Source organism: Nematostella vectensis, chromosome 5 (assembly GCF_932526225.1).
Source record: "Nematostella vectensis chromosome 5, jaNemVect1.1, whole genome shotgun sequence".
Lineage (NCBI taxonomy): Eukaryota > Metazoa > Cnidaria > Anthozoa > Actiniaria > Edwardsiidae > Nematostella > Nematostella vectensis.
Genome location: NC_064038.1, coordinates 18,523,956 through 18,541,481, shown reverse-complemented (window position 1 = coordinate 18,541,481; position 17,526 = coordinate 18,523,956). Strand labels below are relative to the sequence as shown.

The window sequence follows — 17,526 nt, the reverse complement described above, 5'->3', positions numbered from 1 at the left end:
AGGAAATGCCTACAGCACACGGTATTCCCAGGCGGTCACCCATCCAAGTACTAACCGCGCCCTACTGAGCTTAACTTCGGTGATCGGACGAGAACCGGTGCTTTCTCAGTGGTATGGTCGTAGACGACAGAACTGTTTAAGATCTATCTATTATATAACAGTCCTGTTAGTACTTCGATGACAAAAAGGAAATGCCTACAGCACACGGTATTCCCAGGCGGTCACCCATCCAAGTACTAACCGCGCCCTACTGAGCTTAACTTCGGTGATCGGACGAGAACCGGTGCTTTCTCAGTGGTATGGCCGTAGACGATAGAACTGTTTAAGATCTATCTATTATATAACAGTCCTGTGAGTACCTCGATAACAAAAAAGAAATGCCTACAGCAGACGGTATTCCCAGGCGGTCACCAATCCAAGTACTAGCCGTGCCCTACTGAGCTTAACTACGGTGATCGGACGAGAACCGGTGCTTTCTCAGTGATATGGCCGTAGACGACAGAAGTGTGTAAGAAATAGATTTTATATAACAGTCCTGTGAGTACTTCGGTAACAAAAAGGAAATGCCTACAGCACACGGTATTTCCAGGCGGTCACCCGTCCAAGTACTAACCGTGCCCTAATGAGCTTAACTACGGTAATAGGACGGGAACCGGTGCTTTCTCAGTGGTATGGCCGTAGACGACAGAACTGTGTAAGAAATAGATTTTATATAACAGTCCTGTGAGTACTTCGGTAACAAAAAGGAAATGCCTACAGCACACGGTATTCCGAAGCGGTCACCCATCCAAGTACTTACCGCGCCCTACTGAGCTTAACTTCGGTGATCGGACGAGAACCGGTGCTTTCTCAGTGGTATGGCCGTAGACGACAGAACTGTTTAAGATCTATCTATTATATAACAGTCGTGTAAGTACCACGATAACAAAAAGAAAATGCCTACAGCACACGGTATTCTCAGGCGGTCACCCATCCAAGTACTAACCGTGCCCTAATGAGCTTAACTACGGTGATCGGACGAGAACCGGTGCTTTCTCAGTGGTATGGCCGTAGACGACAGAACTGTGTAAGAAATATATATTATATAACAGTCCTGTGAGTACTTCGATGACAAAAAGGAAATGCCTACAGCACACGGTATTCCCAGGCGGTCACCCATCCAAGTACTAACCGCGCCCTACTGAGCTTAAGTTCGGTGATCGGACGAGAACCGGTGCTTTTTCAGTGGTATGGCCGTAGACGATAGAACTGTGTAAGATCTATCTATTATATAACAGTCCTGTTAGTACTTCGAAAACAAAAAGTAAATGCCTACAGCACACGGTATTCCCAGGCGGTCACCCATCCAAGTACTAACCGCGCCCTACTGAGCTTAACTTCGGTGATCGGACGAGAACCGGTGCTTTCTCAGTGGTATGGCCGTAGACGATAGAACTGTTTAAGATCTATCTATTATATAACAGTCCTGTGAGTACCTCGATAACAAAAAGGAAATGCCTACAGCACACGGTATTCCCAGGCGGTCACCCGTCCAACTACTAACCGTGCCCTACTGACTTTAAGTTCTGTGATCGGACGAGAACTGGTGCTTTCTCAGTGGTATGGCCGTAAACGATAGAACTGTGTAAGATCTATCTATTATATAACAGTCCTGTGAGTACTTCGATGACAAAAAGGAAATGCCTACAGCACACGGTATTCCCAGGCGGTCACCCATCCAAGTACTTACCGCGCCCTACTGAGCTTAACTTCGGTGATCGGACGAGAACCGGTGCTTTTTAAGTGGTATGGCCGTAGACGATAGAACTGTGTAAGATCTATCTATTATCTAACAGTCCTGTGAGTACTTCGATGACAAAAAGGAAATGCCTACAGCACACGGTATTCCCAGGCGGTCACCCATCCAAGTACTAACCGCGCCCTACTGAGCTTAACTTCGGTGATCGGACGAGAACCGGTGCTTTCTCAGTGGTATGGTCGTAGACGACAGAACTGTTTAAGATCTATCTATTATATAACAGTCCTGTGAGTACCTTGATAACAAAAAGGAAATGCCTACAGCACACGGTATTCCCAGGCGGTCACCCATCCAAGTACTAACCGTGCCCTACTGAGCTTAACTACGGTGATCGGACGAGAACCGGTGCTTTCTCAGTGGTATGGCCGTAGACGACAGAACTGTTTAAGATCTATCTATTATATAACAGTCCTGTGAGTACCTCGATAATAAAAAGGAAATGCCTACAGCACACGGTATTCCCAGGCGGTCACCCATCCAAGTACTAACCGTGCCCTACTGAGCTTAACTACGGTGATCGGACGAGAACCGGTGCTTTCTCAGTGGTATGGCCGTAGACGACAGAACTGTGTAAGATCTATCTATTATATAACAGTCCTGTGAGTACTTCGATGACAAAAAGGAAATGCCTACAGCACACGGTATTCCCAGGCGGTCACCCATCCAAGTACTAACCGCGCCCTACTGAGCTTAACTTCGGTGATCGGACGAGAACCGGTGCTTTCTCAGTGGTATGGCCGTAGACGACAGAACTGTGTAAGAAATATATATTATATAACAGTCCTGTGAGTACTTCGATGACAAAAAGGAAATGCCTACAGCACACGGTATTCCCAGGCGGTCACCCATCCAAGTACTAACCGCGCCCTACTGAGCTTAACTTCGGTGATCGGACGAGAACCGGTGCTTTCTCAGTGGTATGGCCGTAGACGATAGAACTGTGTAAGATCTATCTATTATATAACAGTCCTGTTAGTACTTCGAAAACAAAAAGTAAATGCCAACAGCACACGGTATTCCCAGGCGGTCACCCATCCAAGTACTAACCGCGCCCTACTGAGCTTAACTTCGGTGATCGGACGAGAACCGGTGCTTTCTCAGTGGTATGGCCGTAGACGATAGAACTGTTTAAGATCTATCTATTATATAACAGTCCTGTGAGTACCTCGATAACAAAAAGGAAATGCCTACAGCACACGGTATTCCCAGGCGGTCACCCGTCCAAGTACTAACCGTGCCATACTGACTTTAAGTTCTGTGATCGGACGAGAACTGGTGCTTTCTCAGTGGTATGGCCGTAAACGATAGAACTGTGTAACATCTATCTATTATATAACAGTCCTGTCAGTTCCTCGATAACAAAAAGGAAATGCCTACAGCACACGGTATTCCGAAGCGGTCACCCATTCAAGTACTTACCGCTTCCTAATGAGCTTAACTTCGGTGATAGGACGAGAACCGGTGCTTTCTAAGTGGTATGGCCGTAGACGATAGAACTGTGTAAGATCTATCTATTATATAACAGTCCTGTGAGTACTTCGATGACAAAAAGGAAATGCCTACAGCACACGGTATTCCCAGGCGGTCACCCATCCAAGTACTAACCGTGCCCTACTGAGCTTAACTACGGTGATCGGACGAGAACCGGTGCTTTCTCAGTGGTATGGCCGTAGACGACAGAACTGTGTAAGAAATAGATTTTATATAACAGTCCTGTGAGTACTTTGGTAACAAAAAGGAAATGCCTACAGCACACGGTATTCCCAGGCGGTCACCCATCCAAGTACTTACCGCGCCCTACTGAGCTTAACTTCGGTGATCGGACGAGAACCGGTGCTTTCTAAGTGGTATGGCCGTAGACGACAGAACTGTGTAAGAAATATATATTATATAACAGTCCTGTGAGTAATTCGATGACAAAAAGGAAATGCCTACAGCACACGGTATTCCCAGGCGGTCACCCATCCAAGTACTAACCGCGCCCTACTGAGCTTAACTTCAGTGATCGGACGAGAACCGGTGCTTTCTCAGTGGTATGGCCGTAGACGATAGAACTGTTTAAGATCTATCTATTATATAACAGTCCTGTGAGTACCTCGATAACAAAAAGGAAATGCCTACAGCACACGGTATTCCCAGGCGGTCACCCGTCCAAGTACTAACCGTGCCCTACTGACTTTAAGTTCTGTGATCGGCCGAGAACTGGTGCTTTCTCAGTGGTATGGCCGTAAACGATAGAACTGTGTAACATCTATCTATTATATAACAGTCCTGTCAGTACCTCGATAACAAAAAGGAAATGCCTACAGCACACGGTATTCCGAAGCGGTCACCCATCCAAGTACTTACCGCGCCCTACTGAGCTTAACTTCGGTGATCGGACGAGAACCGGTGCTTTCTAAGTGGTATGGCCGTAGACGATAGAACTGTGTAAGATCTATCTATTATATAACAGTCCTGTGAGTACTTCGATGACAAAAAGGAAATGCCTACAGCACACGGTATTCCCAGGCGGTCACCCATCCAAGTACTAACCGCGCCCTACTGAGCTTAACTTCGTTGATCGGACGAGAACCGGTGCTTTCTCAGTGGTATGGTCGTAGACGACAGAACTGTTTAAGATCTATCTATTATATAACAGTCCTGTTAGTACCTCGATAACAAAAAGGAAATGCCTACAGCACACGGTATTCCCAGGCGGTCACCCATCCAAGTACTAACCGCGCCCTACTGAGCTTAACTTCGGTGATCGGACGAGAACCGTTGCTTTCTCAGTGGTATGGCCGTAGACGACAGAACTGTGTAAGAAATATATATTATATAACAGTCCTGTGAGTACTTTGGTAAGAAAAAGGAAATGCCTACAGCACACGGTATTCCCAGGCGGTCACCCATCCAAGTACTAACCGCGCCCTACTGAGCTTAACTTCGGTGATCGGACGAGAACCGGTGCTTTCTCAGTGGTATGGCCGTAGACGATAGAACTGTGTAAGATCTATCTATTATATAACAGTCCTGTTAGTACTTCGAAAACAAAAAGTAAATGCCTACAGCACACGGTATTCCCAGGCGGTCACCCATCCAAGTACTAACCGCGCCCTACTGAGCTTAACTTCGGTGATCGGACGAGAACCGGTGCTTTCTCAGTGGTATGGCCGTAGACGATAGAACTGTTTAAGATCTATCTATTATATAACAGTCCTGTGAGTACCTCGATAACAAAAAGGAAATGCCTACAGCAAACGGTATTCCCAGGCGGTCACCCGTCCAAGTACTAACCGTGCCATACTGACTTTAAGTTCTGTGATCGGACGAGAACTGGTGCTTTCTCAGTGGTATGGCCGTAAACGATAGAACTGTGTAACATCTATCTATAATATAACAGTCCTGTCAGTACCTCGATAACAAAAAGGAAATGCCTACAGCACACGGTATTCCGAAGCGGTCACCCATCCAAGTACTTACCGCGCCCTACTGAGCTTAACTTCGGTGATCGGACGAGAACCGGTGCTTTCTAAGTGGTATGGCCGTAGACGATAGAACTGTGTAAGATCTATCTATTATATAACAGTCCTGTGAGTACTTCGATGACAAAAAGGAAATGCCTACAGCACACGGTATTCCCAGGCGGTCACCCATCCAAGTACTAACCGCGCCCTACTGAGCTTAACTTCGGTGATCGGACGAGAACCGGTGCTTTCTCAGTGGTATGTCCGTAGACGACAGAACTGTGTAAGAAATATATATTATATAACAGTCCTGTGAGTACTTCGATGACAAAAAGGAAATGCCTACAGCACACGGTATTCCCAGGCGGTCACCCATCCAAGTACTAACCGCGCCCTACTGAGCTTAACTTCGGTGATCGGACGAGAACCGGTGCTTTCTCAGTGGTATGGCCGTAGACGATAGAACTGTGTAAGATCTATCTATTATATAACAGTCCTGTTAGTACTTCGAAAACAAAAGGTAAATGCCTACAGCACACGGTATTCCCAGGCGGTCACCCATCCAAGTACTAACCGCGCCCTACTGAGCTTAACTTCGGTGATCGGACGAGAACCGGTGCTTTCTCAGTGGTATGGCCGTAGACGATAGAACTGTTTAAGATCTATCTATTATATAACAGTCCTGTTAGTACTTCGAAAACAAAAAGTAAATGCCTACAGCACACGGTATTCCCAGGCGGTCACCCATCCAAGTACTTACCGCGCCCTACTGAGCTTAACTTCGGTGATCGGACGAGAACCGGTGCTTTCTCAGTGGTATGGCCGTAGACGATAGAACTGTTTAAGATCTATCTATTATATAACAGTCCTGTGAGTACCTCGATAACAAAAAGGAAATGCCTACAGCAAACGGTATTCCCAGGCGGTCACCCGTCCAAGTACTAACCGTGCCATACTGACTTTAAGTTCTGTGATCGGACGAGAACTGGTGCTTTCTCAGTGGTATGGCCGTAAACGATAGAACTGTGTAACATCTATCTATTATATAACAGTCCTGTCAGTACCTCGATAACAAAAAGGAAATGCCTACAGCACACGGTATTCCGAAGCGGTCACCCATCCAAGTACTTACCGCGCCCTACTGAGCTTAACTTCGGTGATCGGACGAGAACCGGTGCTTTCTAAGTGGTATGGCCGTAGACGATAGAACTGTGTAAGATCTATCTATTATATAACAGTCCTGTGAGTACTTCGATGACAAAAAGGAAATGCCTACAGCACACGGTATTCCCAGGCGGTCACCCATCCAAGTACTAACCGCGCCCTACTGAGCTTAACTTCGGTGATCGGACGAGAACCGGTGCTTTCTCAGTGGTATGTCCGTAGACGATAGAACTGTGTAAGATCTATCTATTATATAACAGTCCTGTGAGTACTTCGATGACAAAAAGGAAATGCCTACAGCACACGGTATTCCCAGGCGGTCACCCATCCAAGTACTAACCGCGCCCTACTGAGCTTAACTTCGGTGATCGGACGAGAACCGGTGCTTTCTCAGTGGTATGTCCGTAGACGACAGAACTGTGTAAGAAATATATATTATATAACAGTCCTGTGAGTACTTCGATGACAAAAAGGAAATGCCTACAGCACACGGTATTCCCAGGCGGTCACCCATCCAAGTACTAACCGCGCCCTACTGAGCTTAACTTCGGTGATCGGACGAGAACCGGTGCTTTCTCAGTGGTATGGCCGTAGACGATAGAACTGTGTAAGATCTATCTATTATATAACAGTCCTGTTAGTACTTCGAAAACAAAAGGTAAATGCCTACAGCACACGGTATTCCCAGGCGGTCACCCATCCAAGTACTAACCGCGCCCTACTGAGCTTAACTTCGGTGATCGGACGAGAACCGGTGCTTTCTCAGTGGTATGGCCGTAGACGATAGAACTGTTTAAGATCTATCTATTATATAACAGTCCTGTTAGTACTTCGAAAACAAAAAGTAAATGCCTACAGCACACGGTATTCCCAGGCGGTCACCCATCCAAGTACTTACCGCGCCCTACTGAGCTTAACTTCGGTGATCGGACGAGAACCGGTGCTTTCTCAGTGGTATGGCCGTAGACGATAGAACTGTTTAAGATCTATCTATTATATAACAGTCCTGTGAGTACCTCGATAACAAAAAGGAAATGCCTACAGCAAACGGTATTCCCAGGCGGTCACCCGTCCAAGTACTAACCGTGCCATACTGACTTTAAGTTCTGTGATCGGACGAGAACTGGTGCTTTCTCAGTGGTATGGCCGTAAACGATAGAACTGTGTAACATCTATCTATTATATAACAGTCCTGTCAGTACCTCGATAACAAAAAGGAAATGCCTACAGCACACGGTATTCCGAAGCGGTCACCCATCCAAGTACTTACCGCGCCCTACTGAGCTTAACTTCGGTGATCGGACGAGAACCGGTGCTTTCTAAGTGGTATGGCCGTAGACGATAGAACTGTGTAAGATCTATCTATTATATAACAGTCCTGTGAGTACTTCGATGACAAAAAGGAAATGCCTACAGCACACGGTATTCCCAGGCGGTCACCCATCCAAGTACTAACCGCGCCCTACTGAGCTTAACTTCGGTGATCGGACGAGAACCGGTGCTTTCTCAGTGGTATGTCCGTAGACGACAGAACTGTGTGAGAAATATATATTATATAACAGTCCAGTGAGTACTTCGATGACAAAAAGGAAATGCCTACAGCACACGGTATTCCCAGGCGGTCACCCATCCAAGTACTAACCGCGCCCTACTGAGCTTAACTTCGGTGATCGGACGAGAACCGGTGCTTTCTCAGTGGTATGGCCGTAGACGATAGAACTGTGTAAGATCTATCTATTATATAACAGTCCTGTTAGTACTTCGAAAACAAAAGGTAAATGCCTACAGCACACGGTATTCCCAGGCGGTCACCCATCCAAGTACTAACCGCGCCCTACTGAGCTTAACTTCGGTGATCGGACGAGAACCGGTGCTTTCTCAGTGGTATGGCCGTAGACGATAGAACTGTTTAAGATCTATCTATTATATAACAGTCCTGTGAGTACCTCGATAACAAAAAGGAAATGCCTACAGCACACGGTATTCCCAGGCGGTCACCCGTCCAAGTACTAACCGTGCCATACTGACTTTAAGTTCTGTGATCGGACGAGAACTGGTGCTTTCTCAGTGGTATGGCCGTAAACGATAGAACTGTGTAACATCTATCTATTATATAACAGTCCTTTCAGTACCTCGATAACAAAAAGGAAATGCCTACAGCACACGTTATTCCGAAGCGGTCACCCATCCAAGTACTTACCGCGCCCTACTGAGCTTAACTTCGGTGATCGGACGAGAACCGGTGCTTTCTAAGTGGTATGGCCGTAGACGATAGAACTGTGTAAGAAATATATATTATATAACAGTCCTGTGAGTACTTCGATGACAAAAAGGAAATGCCTACAGCACACGGTATTCCCAGGCGGTCACCCATCCAAGTACTAACCGCGCCCTACTGAGCTTAACTTCGGTGATCGGACGAGAACCGGTGCTTTCTCAGTGGTATGGCCGTAGACGATAGAACTGTGTAAGATCTATCTATTATATAACAGTCCTGTTAGTACTTCGAAAACAAAAGGTAAATGCCTACAGCACACGGTATTCCCAGGCGGTCACCCATCCAAGTACTAACCGCGCCCTACTGAGCTTAACTTCGGTGATCGGACGAGAACCGGTGCTTTCTCAGTGGTATGGCCGTAGACGATAGAACTGTGTAAGATCTATCTATTATATAACAGTCCTGTTAGTACTTCGAAAACAAAAGGTAAATGCCTACAGCACACGGTATTCCCAGGCGGTCACCCATCCAAGTACTAACCGCGCCCTACTGAGCTTAACTTCGGTGATCGGACGAGAACCGGTGCTTTCTCAGTGGTATGGCCGTAGACGATAGAACTGTTTAAGATCTATCTATTATATAACAGTCCTGTGAGTACCTCGATAACAAAAAGGAAATGCCTACAGCACACGGTATTCCCAGGCGGTCACCCGTCCAAGTACTAACCGTGCCATACTGACTTTAAGTTCTGTGATCGGACGAGAACTGGTGCTTTCTCAGTGGTATGGCCGTAAACGATAGAACTGTGTAACATCTATCTATTATATAACAGTCCTGTCAGTACCTCGATAACAAAAAGGAAATGCCTACAGCACACGGTATTCCGAAGCGGTCACCCATCCAAGTACTTACCGCGCCCTACTGAGCTTAACTTCGGTGATCGGACGAGAACCGGTGCTTTCTAAGTGGTATGGCCGTAGACGATAGAACTGTGTAAGATCTATCTATTATATAACAGTCCTGTGAGTACTTCGATGACAAAAAGGAAATGCCTACAGCACACGGTATTCCCAGGCGGTCACCCATCCAAGTACTAACCGCGCCCTACTGAGCTTAACTTCGGTGATCGGACGAGAACCGGTGCTTTCTCAGTGGTATGGCCGTAGACGACAGAACTGTGTAAGAAATATATATTATATAACAGTCCTGTGAGTACTTCGATGACAAAAAGGAAATGCCTACAGCACACGGTATTCCCAGGCGGTCACCCATCCAAGTACTAACCGCGCCCTACTGAGCTTAACTTCGGTGATCGGACGAGAACCGGTGCTTTCTCAGTGGTATGGCCGTAGACGATAGAACTGTGTAAGATCTATCTATTATATAACAGTCCTGTTAGTACTTCGAAAACAAAAGGTAAATGCCTACAGCACACGGTATTCCCAGGCGGTCACCCATCCAAGTACTAACCGCGCCCTACTGAGCTTAACTTCGGTGATCGGACGAGAACCGGTGCTTTCTCAGTGGTATGGCCGTAGACGATAGAACTGTTTAAGATGTATCTATTATATAACAGTCCTGTGAGTACCTCGATAACAAAAAGGAAATGCCTACAGCACACGGTATTCCCAGGCGGTCACCCGTCCAAGTACTAACCGTGCCATACTGACTTTAAGTTCTGTGATCGGACGAGAACTGGTGCTTTCTCAGTGGTATGGCCGTAAACGATAGAACTGTGTAACATCTATCTATTATATAACAGTCCTGTCAGTACCTCGATAACAAAAAGGAAATGCCTACAGCACACGGTATTCCGAAGCGGTCACCCATCCAAGTACTTACCGCGCCCTACTGAGCTTAACTTCGGTGATCGGACGAGAACCGGTGCTTTCTAAGTGGTATGGCCGTAGACGATAGAACTGTGTAAGATCTATCTATTATATAACAGTCCTGTGAGTACTTCGATGACAAAAAGGAAATGCCTACAGCACACGGTATTCCCAGGCGGTCACCCATCCAAGTACTAACCGCGCCCTACTGAGCTTAACTTCGGTGATCGGACGAGAACCGGTGCTTTCTCAGTGGTATGTCCGTAGACGACAGAACTGTGTAAGAAATATATATTATATAACAGTCCTGTGAGTACTTCGATGACAAAAAGGAAATGCCTACAGCACACGGTATTCCCAGGCGGTCACCCATCCAAGTACTAACCGCGCCCTACTGAGCTTAACTTCGGTGATCGGACGAGAACCGGTGCTTTCTCAGTGGTATGGCCGTAGACGATAGAACTGTTTAAGATCTATCTATTATATAACAGTCCTGAGAGTACCTCGATCACAAAAAGGAAATGCCTACAGCACACGGTATTCCCAGGCGGTCACCCGTCCAAGTACTAACCGTGCCCTACTGACTTTAAGTTCTGTGATCGGACGAGAACTGATGCTTTCTCAGTGGTATGGCCGTAAACGATAGAACTGTGTAACATCTATCTATTATAAAACAGTCCTGTCAGTACCTCGATAATAAAAAGGAAATGCCTACAGCACACTGTATTCCGAAGCGGTCACCCATCCAAGTACTTACCGCGCCCTAATGAGCTTAACTTCGGTGAGCGGACGAGAACCGGTGCTTTCTAAGTGGTATGGCCGTAGACGATAGAAGTGTGTAAGATCTATCTATTATATAACAGTCCTGTGAGTACTTCGATGACAAAAAGGAAATGCCTACAGCACACGGTATTCCCAGGCGGTCACCCATCCAAGTACTAACCGCGCCCTACTGAGCTTAACTACGGTGATCGGACGAGAACCGGTGCTTTCTCAGTGGTATGGTCGTAGACGACAGAACTGTTTAAGATCTATCTATTATATAACAGTCCTGTGAGTACCTCGATAACAAAAAGGAAATGCCTACAGCACACGGTATTCCCAGGCGGTCACCCATTCAAGTACTTACCGCGCCCTACTGAGCTTAACTTCGGTGATCGGACGAGAACCGGTGCTTTCTAAGTGGTATGGCCGTAGACGACAGAACTGTGTAAGAAATATATATTATATAACAGTCCTGTGAGTTCTTCGATGACAAAAAGGAAATGCCTACAGCACACGGTATTACCAGGCGGTCACCCATCCAAGTACTAACCGCGCCCTACTGAGCTTAACTTCGGTGATCGGACGAGAACCGGTGCTTTCTCAGTGGTATGGCCGTAGACGATAGAACTGTTTAAGATCTATCTATTATATAACAGTCCTGTGAGTACCTCAATAACAAAAAGGAAATGCCTACAGCACACGGTATTCCCAGGCGGTCACCCGTCCAAGTACTAACCGTGCCCTACTGACTTTAAGTTCTGTGATCGGACGAGAACTCGTGCTTTCTCAGTGGTATGGCCGTAAACGATAGAACTGTGTAACATCTATCTATTATATAACAGTCCTGTCAGTACCTCGATAACAAAAAGGAAATGCCTACAGCACACGGTATTCCGAAGCGGTCACCCATCCAAGTACTTACCGCGCCCTACTGAGCTTAACTTCGGTGATCGGACGAGAACCGGTGCTTTCTAAGTGGTATGGCCGTAGACGTTAGAACTGTGTAAGATCTATCTATTATATAACAGTCCTGTGAGTACTTCGATGACAAAAAGGAAATGCCTACAGCACACGGTATTCCCAGGCGGTCACCCATCCAAGTACTAACCGCGCCCTACTGAGCTTAACTTCGGTGATCAGACGAGAACCGGTGCTTTCTCAGTGGTATGGCCGTAGACGACAGAACTGTGTAAGAAATATATATTATATAACAGTCCTGTGAGTACTTCGATGACAAAAAGGAAATGCCTACAGCACACGGTATTCCCAGGCGGTCACCCATCCAAGTACTAACCGCGCCCTACTGAGCTTAACTTCGGTGATCGGACGAGAACCGGTGCTTTCTCAGTGGTATGGCCGTAGACGATAGAACTGTGTAAGATCTATCTATTATATAACAGTCCTGTTAGTACTTCGAAAACAAAAAGTAAATGCCTACAGCACACGGTATTCCCAGGCGGTCACCCATCCAAGTACTAACCGCGCCCTACTGAGCTTAACTTCGGTGATCGGACGAGAACCGGTGCTTTCTCAGTGGTATGGTCGTAGACGACAGAACTGTTTAAGATCTATCTATTATATAACAGTCCTGTGAGTACCTCGATAACAAAAAGGAAATGCCTACAGCACACGGTATTCCGAAGAGGTCACCCATCCAAGTACTTACCGCGCCCTACTGAGCTTAACTTCGGTGATCGGACGAGAACCGGTGCTTTCTAAGTGGTATGGCCGTAGACGACAGAACTGTGTAAGAAATATATATTATATAACAGTCCTGTGAGTACGTCGATGACAAAAAGGAAATGCCTACAGCACACGGTATTCCCAGGCGGTCACCCATCCAAGTACTAACCGCGCCCTACTGAGCTTAACTTCGGTGATCGGACGAGAACCGGTGCTTTCTCAGTGGTATGGCCGTAGACGATAGAACTGTTTAAGATCTATCTATTATATAACAGTCCTGTGAGTACCTCAATAACAAAAAGGAAATGCCTACAGCACACGGTATTCCCAGGCGGTCACCCGTCCAAGTACTAACCGTGCCCTACTGACTTTAAGTTCTGTGATCGGACGAGAACTCGTGCTTTCTCAGTGGTATGGCCGTAAACGATAGAACTGTGTAACATCTATCTATTATATAACAGTCCTGTGAGTACTTCGATGACAAAAAGGAAATGCCTACAGCACACGGTATTCCCAGGCGGTCACCCATCCAAGTACTAACCGCGCCCTACTGAGCTTAACTTCGGTGATCGGACGAGAACCGGTGCTTTCTAAGTGGTATGGCCGTAGACGTTAGAACTGTGTAAGATCTATCTATTATATAACAGTCCTGTGAGTACTTCGATGACAAAAAGGAAATGCCTACAGCACACGGTATTCCCAGGCGGTCACCCATCCAAGTACTAACCGCGCCCTACTGAGCTTAACTTCGGTGATCAGACGAGAACCGGTGCTTTCTCAGTGGTATGGCCGTAGACGACAGAACTGTGTAAGAAATATATATTATATAACAGTCCTGTGAGTACTTCGATGACAAAAAGGAAATGCCTACAGCACACGGTATTCCCAGGCGGTCACCCATCCAAGTACTAACCGCGCCCTACTGAGCTTAACTTCGGTGATCGGACGAGAACCGGTGCTTTCTCAGTGGTATGGCCGTAGACGATAGAACTGTGTAAGATCTATCTATTATATAACAGTCCTGTTAGTACTTCGAAAACAAAAAGTAAATGCCTACAGCACACGGTATTCCCAGGCGGTCACCCATCCAAGTACTAACCGCGCCCTACTGAGCTTAACTTCGGTGATCGGACGAGAACCGGTGCTTTCTCAGTGGTATGGTCGTAGACGACAGAACTGTTTAAGATCTATCTATTATATAACAGTCCTGTGAGTACCTCGATAACAAAAAGGAAATGCCTACAGCACACGGTATTCCGAAGCGGTCACCCATCCAAGTACTTACCGCGCCCTACTGAGCTTAACTTCGGTGATCGGACGAGAACCGGTGCTTTCTAAGTGGTATGGCCGTAGACGACAGAACTGTGTAAGAAATATATATTATATAACAGTCCTGTGAGTACGTCGATGACAAAAAGGAAATGCCTACAGCACACGGTATTCCCAGGCGGTCACCCATCCAAGTACTAACCGCGCCCTACTGAGCTTAACTTCGGTGATCGGACGAGAACCGGTGCTTTCTCAGTGGTATGGCCGTAGACGATAGAACTGTGTAAGATCTATCTATTATATAACAGTCCTGTTAGTACTTCGAAAACAAAAAGTAAATGCCTACAGCAAACGGTATTCCCAGGCGGTCACCCATCCAAGTACTAACCGCGCCCTACTGAGCTTAACTTCGGTGATCGGACGAGAACCGGTGCTTTCTCAGTGGTATGGCCGTAGACGATAAAACTGTTTAAGATCTATCTATTATATAACAGTCCTGTGAGTACCTCGATAACAAAAAGGAAATGCCTACAGCACACGGTATTCCCAGGCGGTCACCCGTCCAAGTACTAACCGTGCCATACTGACTTTACGTTCTGTGATCGGACGAGAACTGGTGCTTTCTCAGTGGTATGGCCGTAAACGATAGAACTGTGTAACATCTATCTATTATATAACAGTCCTGTCAGTACCTCGATAACAAAAAGGAAATGCCTACAGCACACGGTATTCCGAAGCGGTCACCCATCCAAGTACTTACCGCGCCCTACTGAGCTTAACTTCGGTTATCGGACGAGAACCGGTGCTTTCTAAGTGGTATGGCCGTAGACGATAGAACTGTGTAAGATCTATCTATTATATAACAGTCCTGTGAGTACTTCGATGACAAAAAGGAAATGCCTACAGCACACGGTATTCCCAGGCGGTCACCCATCCAAGTACTAACCGCGCCCTACTGAGCTTAACTTCGGTGATCGGACGAGAACCGGTGCTTTCTCAGTCGTATGGCCGTAGACGACAGAACTGTGTAAGAAATATATATTATATAACAGTCCTGTGAGTACTTCGATGACAAAAAGGAAATGCCTACAGCACACGGTATTCCCAGGCGATCACCCATCCAAGTACTAACCGCGCCCTACTGAGCTTAACTTCGGTGATCGGACGAGAACCGGTGCTTTCTCAGTGGTATGCCGTAGACGATAGAACTGTTTAAGATCTATCTATTATATAACAGTCCTGTGAGTACCTCGATAACAAAAAGGAAATGCCTACAGCACACGGTATTCCCAAGCGGTCACCCGTCCAAGTACTAACCGTGCCCTACTGACTTTAAGTTCTGTGATCGGACGAGAACTGGTGCTTTCTCAGTGGTATGACCGTAAACGATAGAACTGTGTAACATCTATCTATTATATAACAGTCCTGTCAGTACCTCGATAACAAAAAGGAAATGCCTACAGCACACGGTATTCCGAAGCGGTCACCCATCCAAGTACTTACCGCGCCCTAATGAGCTTAACTTCGGTGATCGGACGAGAACCGGTGCTTTCTAAGTGGTATGGCCGTAGACGATAGAAGTGTGTAAGATCTATCTATTATCTAACAGTCCTGTGAGTACTTCGATGACAAAAAGGAAATGCCTACAGCACACGGTATTCCCAGGCGGTCACCCATCCAAGTACTAACCGCGCCCTACTGAGCTTAACTTCGGTGATCGGACGAGAACCGGTGCTTTCTCAGTTGTATGGTCGTAGACGACAGAACTGTTTAAGATCTATCTATTATATAACAGTCCTGTGAGTACCTCGATAACAAAAAGGAAATGCCTACAGCACACGGTATTCCGAAGCGGTCACCCATCCAAGTACTTACCGCGCCCTACTGAGCTTAACTTCGGTGATCGAACGAGAACCGGTGCTTTCTAAGTGGTATGGCCGTAGACGACAGAACTGTGTAAGAAATATATATTATATAACAGTCCTGTGAGTACTTCGATGACAAAAAGGAAATGCCTACAGCACACGGTATTCCCAGGCGGTCACCCATCCAAGTACTAACCGCGCCCTACTGAGCTTAACTTCGGTGATCGGACGAGAACCGGTGCTTTCTCAGTGGTATGGCCGTAGACGATAGAACTGTTTAAGATCTATCTATTATATAACAGTCCTGTTAGTACCTCGATAACAAAAAGGAAATGCCTACAGCACACGGTATTCCCAGGCGGTCACCCGTCCAAGTACTAACCGTGCCCTACTGACTTTAAGTTCTGTGATCGGACGAGAACTGGTGCTTTCTCAGTGGTATGGCCGTAAACGATAGAACTGTGTAACATCTATCTATTATATAACAGTCCTGTCAGTACCTCGATAACAAAAAGGAAATGCCTACAGCACACGGTATTCCGAAGCGGTCACCCATCCAAGTACTTACCGCGCCCTAATGAACTTAACTTCGGTGATCGGACGAGAACCGGTGCTTTCTAAGTGGTATGGCCGTAGACGATAGAAGTGTGTAAGATCTATCTATTATCTAACAGTCCTGTGAGTACTTCGATGACAAAAAAGAAATGCCTACAGCACACGGTATTCCCAGGCGGTCACCCATCAAGAAATATATTTTATATAACAGTAATGTGAGTACTTTGGTAACAAAAAGGAAATGCCTACAGCACACGGTATTCCGAAGCGGTCACCCATCCAAGTACTTACCGCGCCCTACTGAGCTTAACTTCGGTGATCGGACGAGAACCGGTGCTTTCTAAGTGGTATGGCCGTAGACGATAGAACTGTGTAAGATCTATCTATTATATAACAGTCCTGTGAGTACTTCGATGACAAAAAGGAAATGCCTACAGCACACGGTATTCCCAGGCAGTCACCCATCCAAGTACTATCCGCGCCCTACTGAGCTTAATTTCGGTGATCGGACGAGAACCGGTGCTTTCTCAGTGGTATGGCCGTAGACGACAGAACTGTGTAAGAAATATATATTATATAACAGTCCTGTGAGTACTTCGATGACAAAAAGGAAATGCCTACAGCACACGGTATTCCCAGGCGGTCACCCATCCAAGTACTAACTGCGCCCTACTGAGCTTAACTTCGGTGATCGGACGAGAACCGGTGCTTTCTCAGTGGTATGGCCGTAGACGATAGAACTGTGTAAGATCTTTCTATTATATAACAGTCCTGTTAGTACTTTGAAAACAAAAAGGAAATGCCTACAGCACACGGTATTCCCAGGCGGTCACCCATCCAAGTACTAACCGTGCCCTACTGAGCTTAACTACGGTGATCGGACGAGAACCGGTGCTTTCTCAGTGGTATGGCCGTAGACGACAGAACTGTG

The 17,526-nt window shown here is 46.4% G+C and overlaps 76 non-coding genes and 18 pseudogenes across 76 annotated transcripts; all 94 read right to left on the bottom strand.

Annotated features, from left to right (window-relative positions):
• Positions 1-6: 6 nt before the first annotated feature.
• Positions 7-125, bottom strand: LOC125563851. The gene has a single exon (XR_007308870.1). It is a non-coding gene; the product is annotated as a 5S ribosomal RNA (ribosomal RNA).
• Positions 126-192: 67 nt separating this feature from the next.
• LOC125565241 lies at positions 193-311 on the bottom strand. Its single transcript, XR_007310256.1, has one exon. It is a non-coding gene; the product is annotated as a 5S ribosomal RNA (ribosomal RNA).
• Positions 312-378: 67 nt separating this feature from the next.
• Positions 379-497, bottom strand: LOC125566470. Its single transcript, XR_007311479.1, has one exon. It is a non-coding gene; the product is annotated as a 5S ribosomal RNA (ribosomal RNA).
• Positions 498-564: 67 nt separating this feature from the next.
• On the bottom strand, positions 565-683 carry LOC125566747 (annotated as a pseudogene).
• A 67-nt stretch (positions 684-750) lies between these two features.
• On the bottom strand, positions 751-869 carry LOC125564404. Its single transcript, XR_007309422.1, has one exon. It is a non-coding gene; the product is annotated as a 5S ribosomal RNA (ribosomal RNA).
• Positions 870-936: 67 nt separating this feature from the next.
• Positions 937-1,055, bottom strand: LOC125564722. The gene has a single exon (XR_007309741.1). It is a non-coding gene; the product is annotated as a 5S ribosomal RNA (ribosomal RNA).
• A 67-nt stretch (positions 1,056-1,122) lies between these two features.
• LOC125565319 lies at positions 1,123-1,241 on the bottom strand. The gene has a single exon (XR_007310333.1). It is a non-coding gene; the product is annotated as a 5S ribosomal RNA (ribosomal RNA).
• Positions 1,242-1,308: 67 nt separating this feature from the next.
• Positions 1,309-1,427, bottom strand: LOC125565230. The gene has a single exon (XR_007310245.1). It is a non-coding gene; the product is annotated as a 5S ribosomal RNA (ribosomal RNA).
• Positions 1,428-1,494: 67 nt separating this feature from the next.
• On the bottom strand, positions 1,495-1,613 carry LOC125566818 (annotated as a pseudogene).
• A 67-nt stretch (positions 1,614-1,680) lies between these two features.
• LOC125565346 lies at positions 1,681-1,799 on the bottom strand. The gene has a single exon (XR_007310360.1). It is a non-coding gene; the product is annotated as a 5S ribosomal RNA (ribosomal RNA).
• Positions 1,800-1,866: 67 nt separating this feature from the next.
• LOC125563850 lies at positions 1,867-1,985 on the bottom strand. Its single transcript, XR_007308869.1, has one exon. It is a non-coding gene; the product is annotated as a 5S ribosomal RNA (ribosomal RNA).
• Positions 1,986-2,052: 67 nt separating this feature from the next.
• LOC125563368 lies at positions 2,053-2,171 on the bottom strand. The gene has a single exon (XR_007308386.1). It is a non-coding gene; the product is annotated as a 5S ribosomal RNA (ribosomal RNA).
• Positions 2,172-2,238: 67 nt separating this feature from the next.
• On the bottom strand, positions 2,239-2,357 carry LOC125563366. The gene has a single exon (XR_007308384.1). It is a non-coding gene; the product is annotated as a 5S ribosomal RNA (ribosomal RNA).
• A 67-nt stretch (positions 2,358-2,424) lies between these two features.
• On the bottom strand, positions 2,425-2,543 carry LOC125565219. The gene has a single exon (XR_007310234.1). It is a non-coding gene; the product is annotated as a 5S ribosomal RNA (ribosomal RNA).
• Positions 2,544-2,610: 67 nt separating this feature from the next.
• On the bottom strand, positions 2,611-2,729 carry LOC125565208. Its single transcript, XR_007310223.1, has one exon. It is a non-coding gene; the product is annotated as a 5S ribosomal RNA (ribosomal RNA).
• A 67-nt stretch (positions 2,730-2,796) lies between these two features.
• On the bottom strand, positions 2,797-2,915 carry LOC125563679. Its single transcript, XR_007308699.1, has one exon. It is a non-coding gene; the product is annotated as a 5S ribosomal RNA (ribosomal RNA).
• A 67-nt stretch (positions 2,916-2,982) lies between these two features.
• Positions 2,983-3,101, bottom strand: LOC125566941 (annotated as a pseudogene).
• Positions 3,102-3,168: 67 nt separating this feature from the next.
• On the bottom strand, positions 3,169-3,287 carry LOC125567081 (annotated as a pseudogene).
• A 67-nt stretch (positions 3,288-3,354) lies between these two features.
• On the bottom strand, positions 3,355-3,473 carry LOC125563365. Its single transcript, XR_007308383.1, has one exon. It is a non-coding gene; the product is annotated as a 5S ribosomal RNA (ribosomal RNA).
• A 67-nt stretch (positions 3,474-3,540) lies between these two features.
• Positions 3,541-3,659, bottom strand: LOC125564534. The gene has a single exon (XR_007309553.1). It is a non-coding gene; the product is annotated as a 5S ribosomal RNA (ribosomal RNA).
• Positions 3,660-3,726: 67 nt separating this feature from the next.
• Positions 3,727-3,845, bottom strand: LOC125563655. The gene has a single exon (XR_007308675.1). It is a non-coding gene; the product is annotated as a 5S ribosomal RNA (ribosomal RNA).
• A 67-nt stretch (positions 3,846-3,912) lies between these two features.
• Positions 3,913-4,031, bottom strand: LOC125566897 (annotated as a pseudogene).
• Positions 4,032-4,098: 67 nt separating this feature from the next.
• Positions 4,099-4,217, bottom strand: LOC125565532. Its single transcript, XR_007310544.1, has one exon. It is a non-coding gene; the product is annotated as a 5S ribosomal RNA (ribosomal RNA).
• A 67-nt stretch (positions 4,218-4,284) lies between these two features.
• Positions 4,285-4,403, bottom strand: LOC125565704. Its single transcript, XR_007310715.1, has one exon. It is a non-coding gene; the product is annotated as a 5S ribosomal RNA (ribosomal RNA).
• A 67-nt stretch (positions 4,404-4,470) lies between these two features.
• Positions 4,471-4,589, bottom strand: LOC125564059. The gene has a single exon (XR_007309078.1). It is a non-coding gene; the product is annotated as a 5S ribosomal RNA (ribosomal RNA).
• A 67-nt stretch (positions 4,590-4,656) lies between these two features.
• On the bottom strand, positions 4,657-4,775 carry LOC125565196. The gene has a single exon (XR_007310212.1). It is a non-coding gene; the product is annotated as a 5S ribosomal RNA (ribosomal RNA).
• Positions 4,776-4,842: 67 nt separating this feature from the next.
• On the bottom strand, positions 4,843-4,961 carry LOC125565185. Its single transcript, XR_007310201.1, has one exon. It is a non-coding gene; the product is annotated as a 5S ribosomal RNA (ribosomal RNA).
• A 67-nt stretch (positions 4,962-5,028) lies between these two features.
• LOC125567090 lies at positions 5,029-5,147 on the bottom strand (annotated as a pseudogene).
• Positions 5,148-5,214: 67 nt separating this feature from the next.
• LOC125565530 lies at positions 5,215-5,333 on the bottom strand. The gene has a single exon (XR_007310543.1). It is a non-coding gene; the product is annotated as a 5S ribosomal RNA (ribosomal RNA).
• A 67-nt stretch (positions 5,334-5,400) lies between these two features.
• Positions 5,401-5,519, bottom strand: LOC125564188. Its single transcript, XR_007309208.1, has one exon. It is a non-coding gene; the product is annotated as a 5S ribosomal RNA (ribosomal RNA).
• Positions 5,520-5,586: 67 nt separating this feature from the next.
• LOC125565173 lies at positions 5,587-5,705 on the bottom strand. The gene has a single exon (XR_007310189.1). It is a non-coding gene; the product is annotated as a 5S ribosomal RNA (ribosomal RNA).
• A 67-nt stretch (positions 5,706-5,772) lies between these two features.
• On the bottom strand, positions 5,773-5,891 carry LOC125565161. The gene has a single exon (XR_007310178.1). It is a non-coding gene; the product is annotated as a 5S ribosomal RNA (ribosomal RNA).
• A 67-nt stretch (positions 5,892-5,958) lies between these two features.
• LOC125563491 lies at positions 5,959-6,077 on the bottom strand. The gene has a single exon (XR_007308510.1). It is a non-coding gene; the product is annotated as a 5S ribosomal RNA (ribosomal RNA).
• Positions 6,078-6,144: 67 nt separating this feature from the next.
• Positions 6,145-6,263, bottom strand: LOC125567088 (annotated as a pseudogene).
• Positions 6,264-6,330: 67 nt separating this feature from the next.
• LOC125565529 lies at positions 6,331-6,449 on the bottom strand. The gene has a single exon (XR_007310542.1). It is a non-coding gene; the product is annotated as a 5S ribosomal RNA (ribosomal RNA).
• A 67-nt stretch (positions 6,450-6,516) lies between these two features.
• LOC125564187 lies at positions 6,517-6,635 on the bottom strand. The gene has a single exon (XR_007309207.1). It is a non-coding gene; the product is annotated as a 5S ribosomal RNA (ribosomal RNA).
• A 67-nt stretch (positions 6,636-6,702) lies between these two features.
• On the bottom strand, positions 6,703-6,821 carry LOC125564186. The gene has a single exon (XR_007309206.1). It is a non-coding gene; the product is annotated as a 5S ribosomal RNA (ribosomal RNA).
• Positions 6,822-6,888: 67 nt separating this feature from the next.
• Positions 6,889-7,007, bottom strand: LOC125565150. The gene has a single exon (XR_007310167.1). It is a non-coding gene; the product is annotated as a 5S ribosomal RNA (ribosomal RNA).
• A 67-nt stretch (positions 7,008-7,074) lies between these two features.
• Positions 7,075-7,193, bottom strand: LOC125565139. The gene has a single exon (XR_007310156.1). It is a non-coding gene; the product is annotated as a 5S ribosomal RNA (ribosomal RNA).
• Positions 7,194-7,260: 67 nt separating this feature from the next.
• LOC125563490 lies at positions 7,261-7,379 on the bottom strand. The gene has a single exon (XR_007308509.1). It is a non-coding gene; the product is annotated as a 5S ribosomal RNA (ribosomal RNA).
• A 67-nt stretch (positions 7,380-7,446) lies between these two features.
• On the bottom strand, positions 7,447-7,565 carry LOC125567087 (annotated as a pseudogene).
• Positions 7,566-7,632: 67 nt separating this feature from the next.
• On the bottom strand, positions 7,633-7,751 carry LOC125565528. Its single transcript, XR_007310541.1, has one exon. It is a non-coding gene; the product is annotated as a 5S ribosomal RNA (ribosomal RNA).
• A 67-nt stretch (positions 7,752-7,818) lies between these two features.
• LOC125564185 lies at positions 7,819-7,937 on the bottom strand. Its single transcript, XR_007309205.1, has one exon. It is a non-coding gene; the product is annotated as a 5S ribosomal RNA (ribosomal RNA).
• A 67-nt stretch (positions 7,938-8,004) lies between these two features.
• On the bottom strand, positions 8,005-8,123 carry LOC125565128. The gene has a single exon (XR_007310145.1). It is a non-coding gene; the product is annotated as a 5S ribosomal RNA (ribosomal RNA).
• A 67-nt stretch (positions 8,124-8,190) lies between these two features.
• On the bottom strand, positions 8,191-8,309 carry LOC125565117. The gene has a single exon (XR_007310134.1). It is a non-coding gene; the product is annotated as a 5S ribosomal RNA (ribosomal RNA).
• Positions 8,310-8,376: 67 nt separating this feature from the next.
• LOC125566940 lies at positions 8,377-8,495 on the bottom strand (annotated as a pseudogene).
• A 67-nt stretch (positions 8,496-8,562) lies between these two features.
• LOC125565943 lies at positions 8,563-8,681 on the bottom strand. The gene has a single exon (XR_007310951.1). It is a non-coding gene; the product is annotated as a 5S ribosomal RNA (ribosomal RNA).
• Positions 8,682-8,748: 67 nt separating this feature from the next.
• On the bottom strand, positions 8,749-8,867 carry LOC125565106. The gene has a single exon (XR_007310123.1). It is a non-coding gene; the product is annotated as a 5S ribosomal RNA (ribosomal RNA).
• A 67-nt stretch (positions 8,868-8,934) lies between these two features.
• Positions 8,935-9,053, bottom strand: LOC125565095. Its single transcript, XR_007310112.1, has one exon. It is a non-coding gene; the product is annotated as a 5S ribosomal RNA (ribosomal RNA).
• A 67-nt stretch (positions 9,054-9,120) lies between these two features.
• LOC125565083 lies at positions 9,121-9,239 on the bottom strand. The gene has a single exon (XR_007310101.1). It is a non-coding gene; the product is annotated as a 5S ribosomal RNA (ribosomal RNA).
• Positions 9,240-9,306: 67 nt separating this feature from the next.
• LOC125566939 lies at positions 9,307-9,425 on the bottom strand (annotated as a pseudogene).
• A 67-nt stretch (positions 9,426-9,492) lies between these two features.
• On the bottom strand, positions 9,493-9,611 carry LOC125565527. Its single transcript, XR_007310540.1, has one exon. It is a non-coding gene; the product is annotated as a 5S ribosomal RNA (ribosomal RNA).
• A 67-nt stretch (positions 9,612-9,678) lies between these two features.
• Positions 9,679-9,797, bottom strand: LOC125565072. Its single transcript, XR_007310090.1, has one exon. It is a non-coding gene; the product is annotated as a 5S ribosomal RNA (ribosomal RNA).
• Positions 9,798-9,864: 67 nt separating this feature from the next.
• LOC125565061 lies at positions 9,865-9,983 on the bottom strand. Its single transcript, XR_007310079.1, has one exon. It is a non-coding gene; the product is annotated as a 5S ribosomal RNA (ribosomal RNA).
• A 67-nt stretch (positions 9,984-10,050) lies between these two features.
• On the bottom strand, positions 10,051-10,169 carry LOC125565050. The gene has a single exon (XR_007310068.1). It is a non-coding gene; the product is annotated as a 5S ribosomal RNA (ribosomal RNA).
• Positions 10,170-10,236: 67 nt separating this feature from the next.
• Positions 10,237-10,355, bottom strand: LOC125566938 (annotated as a pseudogene).
• Positions 10,356-10,422: 67 nt separating this feature from the next.
• On the bottom strand, positions 10,423-10,541 carry LOC125565526. The gene has a single exon (XR_007310539.1). It is a non-coding gene; the product is annotated as a 5S ribosomal RNA (ribosomal RNA).
• Positions 10,542-10,608: 67 nt separating this feature from the next.
• On the bottom strand, positions 10,609-10,727 carry LOC125564184. The gene has a single exon (XR_007309204.1). It is a non-coding gene; the product is annotated as a 5S ribosomal RNA (ribosomal RNA).
• Positions 10,728-10,794: 67 nt separating this feature from the next.
• LOC125565039 lies at positions 10,795-10,913 on the bottom strand. Its single transcript, XR_007310057.1, has one exon. It is a non-coding gene; the product is annotated as a 5S ribosomal RNA (ribosomal RNA).
• Positions 10,914-10,980: 67 nt separating this feature from the next.
• On the bottom strand, positions 10,981-11,099 carry LOC125566847 (annotated as a pseudogene).
• A 67-nt stretch (positions 11,100-11,166) lies between these two features.
• Positions 11,167-11,285, bottom strand: LOC125566806 (annotated as a pseudogene).
• A 67-nt stretch (positions 11,286-11,352) lies between these two features.
• On the bottom strand, positions 11,353-11,471 carry LOC125564508. Its single transcript, XR_007309527.1, has one exon. It is a non-coding gene; the product is annotated as a 5S ribosomal RNA (ribosomal RNA).
• Positions 11,472-11,538: 67 nt separating this feature from the next.
• LOC125564848 lies at positions 11,539-11,657 on the bottom strand. The gene has a single exon (XR_007309866.1). It is a non-coding gene; the product is annotated as a 5S ribosomal RNA (ribosomal RNA).
• A 67-nt stretch (positions 11,658-11,724) lies between these two features.
• Positions 11,725-11,843, bottom strand: LOC125564568. The gene has a single exon (XR_007309587.1). It is a non-coding gene; the product is annotated as a 5S ribosomal RNA (ribosomal RNA).
• Positions 11,844-11,910: 67 nt separating this feature from the next.
• Positions 11,911-12,029, bottom strand: LOC125566857 (annotated as a pseudogene).
• A 67-nt stretch (positions 12,030-12,096) lies between these two features.
• Positions 12,097-12,215, bottom strand: LOC125565525. The gene has a single exon (XR_007310538.1). It is a non-coding gene; the product is annotated as a 5S ribosomal RNA (ribosomal RNA).
• Positions 12,216-12,282: 67 nt separating this feature from the next.
• Positions 12,283-12,401, bottom strand: LOC125567291. The gene has a single exon (XR_007311816.1). It is a non-coding gene; the product is annotated as a 5S ribosomal RNA (ribosomal RNA).
• A 67-nt stretch (positions 12,402-12,468) lies between these two features.
• Positions 12,469-12,587, bottom strand: LOC125565028. The gene has a single exon (XR_007310046.1). It is a non-coding gene; the product is annotated as a 5S ribosomal RNA (ribosomal RNA).
• A 67-nt stretch (positions 12,588-12,654) lies between these two features.
• LOC125563849 lies at positions 12,655-12,773 on the bottom strand. The gene has a single exon (XR_007308868.1). It is a non-coding gene; the product is annotated as a 5S ribosomal RNA (ribosomal RNA).
• Positions 12,774-12,840: 67 nt separating this feature from the next.
• On the bottom strand, positions 12,841-12,959 carry LOC125565286. Its single transcript, XR_007310301.1, has one exon. It is a non-coding gene; the product is annotated as a 5S ribosomal RNA (ribosomal RNA).
• A 67-nt stretch (positions 12,960-13,026) lies between these two features.
• LOC125565017 lies at positions 13,027-13,145 on the bottom strand. The gene has a single exon (XR_007310035.1). It is a non-coding gene; the product is annotated as a 5S ribosomal RNA (ribosomal RNA).
• Positions 13,146-13,212: 67 nt separating this feature from the next.
• LOC125566858 lies at positions 13,213-13,331 on the bottom strand (annotated as a pseudogene).
• A 67-nt stretch (positions 13,332-13,398) lies between these two features.
• LOC125564085 lies at positions 13,399-13,517 on the bottom strand. Its single transcript, XR_007309104.1, has one exon. It is a non-coding gene; the product is annotated as a 5S ribosomal RNA (ribosomal RNA).
• A 67-nt stretch (positions 13,518-13,584) lies between these two features.
• On the bottom strand, positions 13,585-13,703 carry LOC125567290. The gene has a single exon (XR_007311815.1). It is a non-coding gene; the product is annotated as a 5S ribosomal RNA (ribosomal RNA).
• A 67-nt stretch (positions 13,704-13,770) lies between these two features.
• LOC125565006 lies at positions 13,771-13,889 on the bottom strand. Its single transcript, XR_007310024.1, has one exon. It is a non-coding gene; the product is annotated as a 5S ribosomal RNA (ribosomal RNA).
• Positions 13,890-13,956: 67 nt separating this feature from the next.
• On the bottom strand, positions 13,957-14,075 carry LOC125563848. The gene has a single exon (XR_007308867.1). It is a non-coding gene; the product is annotated as a 5S ribosomal RNA (ribosomal RNA).
• A 67-nt stretch (positions 14,076-14,142) lies between these two features.
• Positions 14,143-14,261, bottom strand: LOC125565524. Its single transcript, XR_007310537.1, has one exon. It is a non-coding gene; the product is annotated as a 5S ribosomal RNA (ribosomal RNA).
• A 67-nt stretch (positions 14,262-14,328) lies between these two features.
• Positions 14,329-14,447, bottom strand: LOC125564995. The gene has a single exon (XR_007310013.1). It is a non-coding gene; the product is annotated as a 5S ribosomal RNA (ribosomal RNA).
• A 67-nt stretch (positions 14,448-14,514) lies between these two features.
• On the bottom strand, positions 14,515-14,633 carry LOC125564619. Its single transcript, XR_007309638.1, has one exon. It is a non-coding gene; the product is annotated as a 5S ribosomal RNA (ribosomal RNA).
• Positions 14,634-14,700: 67 nt separating this feature from the next.
• Positions 14,701-14,819, bottom strand: LOC125567060 (annotated as a pseudogene).
• Positions 14,820-14,886: 67 nt separating this feature from the next.
• LOC125566127 lies at positions 14,887-15,005 on the bottom strand. The gene has a single exon (XR_007311134.1). It is a non-coding gene; the product is annotated as a 5S ribosomal RNA (ribosomal RNA).
• A 67-nt stretch (positions 15,006-15,072) lies between these two features.
• On the bottom strand, positions 15,073-15,191 carry LOC125564247. The gene has a single exon (XR_007309267.1). It is a non-coding gene; the product is annotated as a 5S ribosomal RNA (ribosomal RNA).
• A 67-nt stretch (positions 15,192-15,258) lies between these two features.
• LOC125565862 lies at positions 15,259-15,376 on the bottom strand. The gene has a single exon (XR_007310871.1). It is a non-coding gene; the product is annotated as a 5S ribosomal RNA (ribosomal RNA).
• A 67-nt stretch (positions 15,377-15,443) lies between these two features.
• LOC125566772 lies at positions 15,444-15,562 on the bottom strand (annotated as a pseudogene).
• Positions 15,563-15,629: 67 nt separating this feature from the next.
• Positions 15,630-15,748, bottom strand: LOC125566190. The gene has a single exon (XR_007311197.1). It is a non-coding gene; the product is annotated as a 5S ribosomal RNA (ribosomal RNA).
• A 67-nt stretch (positions 15,749-15,815) lies between these two features.
• On the bottom strand, positions 15,816-15,934 carry LOC125565348. Its single transcript, XR_007310362.1, has one exon. It is a non-coding gene; the product is annotated as a 5S ribosomal RNA (ribosomal RNA).
• Positions 15,935-16,001: 67 nt separating this feature from the next.
• On the bottom strand, positions 16,002-16,120 carry LOC125565793. The gene has a single exon (XR_007310804.1). It is a non-coding gene; the product is annotated as a 5S ribosomal RNA (ribosomal RNA).
• A 67-nt stretch (positions 16,121-16,187) lies between these two features.
• LOC125564984 lies at positions 16,188-16,306 on the bottom strand. The gene has a single exon (XR_007310002.1). It is a non-coding gene; the product is annotated as a 5S ribosomal RNA (ribosomal RNA).
• Positions 16,307-16,373: 67 nt separating this feature from the next.
• LOC125566684 lies at positions 16,374-16,492 on the bottom strand (annotated as a pseudogene).
• Positions 16,493-16,559: 67 nt separating this feature from the next.
• LOC125566417 lies at positions 16,560-16,678 on the bottom strand. Its single transcript, XR_007311425.1, has one exon. It is a non-coding gene; the product is annotated as a 5S ribosomal RNA (ribosomal RNA).
• Positions 16,679-16,837: 159 nt separating this feature from the next.
• Positions 16,838-16,956, bottom strand: LOC125565523. The gene has a single exon (XR_007310536.1). It is a non-coding gene; the product is annotated as a 5S ribosomal RNA (ribosomal RNA).
• Positions 16,957-17,023: 67 nt separating this feature from the next.
• LOC125564959 lies at positions 17,024-17,142 on the bottom strand. The gene has a single exon (XR_007309977.1). It is a non-coding gene; the product is annotated as a 5S ribosomal RNA (ribosomal RNA).
• A 67-nt stretch (positions 17,143-17,209) lies between these two features.
• On the bottom strand, positions 17,210-17,328 carry LOC125564003. The gene has a single exon (XR_007309022.1). It is a non-coding gene; the product is annotated as a 5S ribosomal RNA (ribosomal RNA).
• Positions 17,329-17,395: 67 nt separating this feature from the next.
• On the bottom strand, positions 17,396-17,514 carry LOC125563364. The gene has a single exon (XR_007308382.1). It is a non-coding gene; the product is annotated as a 5S ribosomal RNA (ribosomal RNA).
• Between the last annotated feature and the right edge of the window lie 12 nt (positions 17,515-17,526).